Genomic DNA, 6,093 nt, shown 5'->3' with positions numbered 1-6,093 from the left:
ACTGGTATACCTGTCTTTTAAAGGGGCAGTAGTTTTATGGGTGTTCTTTTGTTCTCGTTTTTATGTATTTCCTGTTTTTATTGTTTCGTTTTTAAACTGTTCTTTTATTGCTTTTATTTGTTTCTGAACCTGGACCTTGAGTCTGTAATAAAGTGTCATTTGATTTGATTTATTTATTCTTTCAAACATGTAACAACAATCAATATGTAACCACACATAATTCCAGACATATCCACAAGTATATTATCAATTTGCTTATACCTAGTACATGCTTGAACGGAGTAGGAAGAAGTTAGACTTATCTAGTCCTACCCCCTAACATCATCTTATCATCATTGGTTTGCAAGCAGTATTACTACATGGATACATATTCTACATCCACATTCCCGTCTGATTAATCATTAAGCCTGTTCTTGCCCATATCTTGATTGACACATACCTTTATATCTGTGTTTAAACTCATCAATATTCTTACTGCTTTTTATGTCCACACCTAAATTATTCTATAGTTTTACTCCACTTATCGAAATACAGAATCTTTTTTTGGTTGTACGTATAGCATGAATTTTTAAATTTAGCTGACCCCTTAAATTGTATCCCCCTTCCCTTTCATCAAATAGTTTTTGAATACCACCAGGTAATAAATCTTTCCTGGCTTTATACATAAACACAGCAGTCTTGTGACCCACTAAATCAAAAAATTGTAACAATTTAGACTGTATGAAAGCTCCATTGGTGTGATCCCTATACCCCATCTTATGCACAATTCTTATCGCTCTTTTTTGTAATATATACAATGGTACAATACAATACCATATTTCTGAATCTCATCAGTGTCTGATCCACCCAGAATCAGGAACATAAACCACAGCGAGATCAAACTGGGAGACTGAAGAGGTTAATTAGCTAATTAACTCTATGAAGTCCCAATCAAAGAGCCAGTTACCATGAACACATGCAGTTTGACATGGGCAATTAGTGGCAGTGGTCAGACTGAATTTGTTAAGTATGAATTTGTTATGTATGTTAATTAATTAGGCAGGGTGAATGAGGTGATGATGTATCACTTGTACTGCTATGTCTGCAGAGAAACAGGTACTTCAGAGGCATCTTTGTGTCTGTAATATAAAAGACTGTGAAATGATTTATGTATACTTATGTATATTTAAGTACATACAATAGGCTATACAGAGTACAATATATAATAAAATACATTTTTCTTTGGGCATATCTGAGTATTTGCAGCAGGGTGTGAGGGTAGTTGAACACTTGTCATTATTCTTGGCTAAGATCACGCTGCAACACGTTTATACAGACCATGAGATGCCCAACACTGCTGCTTCATTGGTCTGTTAAAGCAATAACTTTCTGTCATCCAGACATAAGGCACTTTTACTTTATGGTCCTATGGGCTTCATTCAGACATACCATGTCAATGAACAAGACAAGGGCACAGGGACCGTCTAAAAAGTGCAACACTGAGAAGAGATACTACAAAAATATTCACTCTTAGGGTAGTCTAGTGTCACCAAAATCACTTAACACATCACCGGTCTCCTATTGCTTGTACCACAACACTTAGTTGTACTACTGAATATTTTTGTAGTACCTCTTTTTGGTGTTGCACTTTGTACATACTGTAGTCCCGGTGCAACCGTCTCACAGCTGTTGTATATACGCTTTTCATCAAAACGGCTCATTTAGATGAAAAAAGTTCATTGTCTGTCTGCCAAACTACAGTAAAGATGCATTGTTTGTGTTTTAACAATGTCTCGATTTATTGATTGATTGGATGATTTATTGGAGAATTGCTCCAACATTTTCAGACATGAGTAGCCTACCAGGCAGCAGACCAAACTGTCTCCATTGTGTTGTCTTTCCTTTTCTTCATCTGATTCAGATTGCATTAAAATTTCCTGCTGTCTCAAATATTTTAATACTAAAATTAAAAACTGATTACTTACCCAACAAACCAATATCCAAAGAATTGAGATAATTAATTGGGTTCAGCCCTACAAGCCACTTATTCCAAAATGGCCATAGAGTTGCATGAACACATCTAAGTTTACAAAAAAAAAAACAAACAAAAAAACATTCTTGCTACGAGGACATGAATCTGTCCACGGAGTCACAATGTGGGGATTTAACTGCTCAAAATGGCTGTTATCATAAGATTATACATATAGTTTAAGATTAAAATTGCGGTGTTAAGTTCCTTGTTTAACTATGAACTATATATAGCTGAGGTTGAGTTAATATTCAGGGAGATGAATATTTTTCTACAAATATGTGCAGCTAGATGTACAAGTGTCAGCAAGGAAGACATTTAAAAAAATGTAATTAAACACTGCAATTTGTCATGTTTTGCGGCGCTTCCTGTCACAAGGTTTTATTTTGGTACACTTCTGCTCTTGTCTTTGTCCTACTTTGTCCTACCTGACCTACTGTACTTGTTCTTGCCCTACAGAATTAGAGTATCCTAAGACTGACAGATACAGCTTTCTGGTCTGTGAGTCACTACATGAACTACTCATGTAGGCAACAGAGAGAAATTTGTGCGATCTGCACTAATCTGTGTGTGTGTTAGTATTAGCTTAGCTTTTTAGAGATGAGGTGGCTGCCAGAACAGTTCAGCCATAGCAGGACATGTCAGGGTTTCTCCGCACTGTGCCTGGCACTAGGTGTTGGGATGAACACTTGACTGGTGTTAATGTAGTTCAGGAACAAAAAAGAAGCTACAACATTAAATTCAGATTAAATTCATTTTTACACAAGAATATGTGTATGTGTGTGGAAATTTATGTACATATCTGTAAAATTCCAGTAGTCGCATAAGGTTTTCTATAAAATAGTGAACTAATTGTACAGTGCCACCAAAGTCTTTGATAAGTGCCCAATGCTGTGGAGTGTCAGCACTCACCAGAAATCATTCATCAGTCACCTGCGAAGATGATACAAACATGCTCCTTTACTTTACTACTACTTCTGTGTATTTTGGGCAAACACAAAGTGTGTTTTTTCCTTTGATACACTGTACAATGTGTGTAAGGCTGTCATGGACTAGGTGTACATTCAATTGCTGTCATACAGTTTATACCAGCTGGTGAACAAAAGTAGGAATCCAGAAATTTACTGCATAATATAAAGTAAAATGTGACAGATCATTACCCTCCCCAACTGATGTAATTATGTGATGTTCCAAGTGGGACTCTGGTATCTGGCAGCCTGAGAGCAGCAAGATGGCAGAGGAGTGAGAAGTGTTAGTAGGAGGGAAGAAAAAGAAAAGAGATGATTTATGAGCAGGCCGTATTTTTCTTTCCTCAGTTACTCATCTGGGTCCTGCCCCTCTTTCCTCTGCTTCTTTCTTTCCTGGTTTTATTACCCACCCTTCTCCCTCTGTCATCTCCATGCTTCCTGTCAGCTCTCATAGTGCATGCGTTGTTTGAGTAACTTAATTAAGGGTACCTGGCCTAAAGTTAAGATTCTTGTTGAATGACACTCTCCAGTGAGTATTAATGATAGCTCCATTATATCACCCATCAGTCAGTACAAAGCAGGCATGAGTAATCAAAGTAGAGAGAAAAGCTATTATCAGAATTTGTGACAAGTGTCACAGAGAAGAAATGCTCCAGAGCTATGAGGCCTTCAACTGAAAGAAGTGAAACAAACTCTTAAGAAATGACTGATTGCACCAATTCAAAATAATTGCAGGCCACTTACAGGTTGTATAAGATTTAGAGATGATGGTCCTTATTCTCGTGGCAATCAAAATATCTTCCAAAATCCTGGTGAAAGGGATCATGAACATACAGTATATAATACTACCTTAGGTTTTTTGAGCAACATTCAAGAAGAGTAGCCAGAGAACACATTCTAAAGTCTAACTGACAATATACAGTATATCATTTGTTCCTATCTTAGAACAGGCTGTTTTCACAGTGACACCAGCCACCGTTCTTACTCTGAGGCTACAGGGTTTTAGCATTTCCAGCAAATTAGTAGCTTTATAAATTACCAAACTTCCTCCTTTGCTCATGTTATAATTACTACAACCATTAGAGGTCGCCTAACTGTAAGACGTTACTGTAGGTTGTAATAACCTGCTGGCAGAAATGACATACTGTATGGACTTGATTCTTAAGAGAAGACATTCTCAATTCTACTCAAGCAAGAGATTGTGTATTCAAACTCAAGTCAGTAAAGGCTACCAAAAGCATTTCCAAAAGCTGGGTAAGTCAGAATTTTTAAACTGATTTTCTCCTCTCTCTCTCTGTGAGTGTACACGTACACCAATGACTAGAACAGATGTAAAGTTAGCTAGATACTGTAGCTGCATTTTACACAAGTTGGATGTGGAAAGTGAAGAAAAAAATACCATCACGACCAATCTTAGCCCCACCTTGTGACTCTCCTGTATTACATACATTCAAGTCACAGAAATAACTCTTCTGGCTAACCTGTGGAACTGATACATGCCGACTGTTGCAGTACAGTGTTACAGTACCAATTCTGCAGTTTAGTGGAAGTGTTATCTCTGTGACTTGAATACATATACTGTAATGCATGACAGGCACAAGCTGGGGCTAGAAAAGCCACAACTATTTGTTTCTTTAAAAAAATGCTCAAATAACACAACAACACCTGCATGTACAATGCTGTACCACCACAGCCACCTGCATTATTCTCTACACGAAGCTATGCACTACTAATGGGACATTGGTGTGGGGGAATGCATTGCACCACAAGAGAATCTGTCACTCCTAATTTTCAATGCAAACATTGGTCAGTGGTCCAGAAAAGCACATTTTTAATGCCATGTTGATCTTTCAATTGGTACATCTGTATCACAGGATAGCATTAGCTTAGCTCAGTAGATATGGAAAACTCTGTACTGAAGCATACCTGACCCATATGACAGAGAGTAGGATTATAAAATTAACAATAAAAAGGTGATGAGCTATGGCTAGATGTACCGTTCAAGTGAGGAAGCAAGTGAAATAACTTTCTCTACAGTCAATTCAAATACAGTAGAGAATGTTACTTTAAGACCGCATATCCCTCTCTACAAGGTAGGGATATCAAATAATGTGTACCATCATTGTGTGTTTTAGGTCCAACTGTAAATGAGTGAAAAATTACTACATGGTGTGCCAGTTCTAGGAAAATGTGTTTTTTTTTTATCTCAGACTTACGGCATATAAAACAATAAATGTTTGTCCAAATCTCTCTAATTGTATAATGTGTGTCTTACAGTGGATATGGAAAGTATTCAGACCCCCTTAAATTTTCCACTCTTTGTTATATTGCAGCCATATGCTAAAATCATTTAAGTTCATTTTTTTCCTCATTAATGTACACACAGCACCCCATATCGACAGAAAAACACAGAATTTGACATTTTTGCAGATTTATTAAAAAAGAAAAACTGAAATATCACATGGTCATAAGTATTCAGACCCTTTGCTCAGTATTTAGTAGAAGCACCCTTTTGAGCTAATACAGCCATGAGTCTTTTTGGGAATGATGCAACAAGTTTTTCACACCTGCATTTGGGGATCCTCTGCCATTCCTCCTTGCAGATCCTCTCCAGTTCTGTCAGGTTGGATGGTCAACGTTGGTGGACAGCCATTTTCAGGTCTCTCCAGAGATGCTCAATTGGGTTTAAATCAGGGCTCTGGCTGGGCCATTCAAGAACAGTCACGGAGTTGTTGTGAAGCCACTCCGTTATTTTAGCTGTGTGCTTAGGGCCATTGTCTTGTTGGAAGGTGAACCTTCAGCCCAGTCTGAGGTCCTGAGCACTCTGGAGAAGGTTTTCGTCCAGGATATCCCTGTACTTGGCCACATTCATCCTTCCCTCGATTGCAACCAGCCGTCCTGTCCCTGCAGCTGAAAAACACCCCAATAGCATGATGCTGCCACCACCATGCTTCACTGTTGGGACCGTATTGGACAGGTGATGAGCAGTGCCTGGTTTTCTCCACACATACCACTTAGAATTAAGGCCAAAAAGTTCTATCTTGGTCTCATCAGACCAGAGAATCGTATTTCTCACCATCTTGGAGTCCTTCAGGTATTTTTTAGCAAACTCCATGC

General features: G+C 38.1%; 1 protein-coding gene across 1 annotated transcript in view; it reads left to right on the top strand.

Annotated features, from left to right (window-relative positions):
- Positions 1-6,093, top strand: part of sema3b (sema domain, immunoglobulin domain (Ig), short basic domain, secreted, (semaphorin) 3B) — a 74,057-nt gene that overhangs the window by 19,670 nt on the left and 48,294 nt on the right. The gene's annotated exons all lie outside the window — the stretch shown is intronic.

The sequence above is a fragment of the Monopterus albus genome, unplaced genomic scaffold (assembly GCF_001952655.1).
Source record: "Monopterus albus unplaced genomic scaffold, M_albus_1.0 scaffold6.1, whole genome shotgun sequence".
Lineage (NCBI taxonomy): Eukaryota > Metazoa > Chordata > Actinopteri > Synbranchiformes > Synbranchidae > Monopterus > Monopterus albus.
Note: the sequence above shows the minus strand (reverse complement) of the source record. Positions and strands in the feature narration are given on the sequence as shown.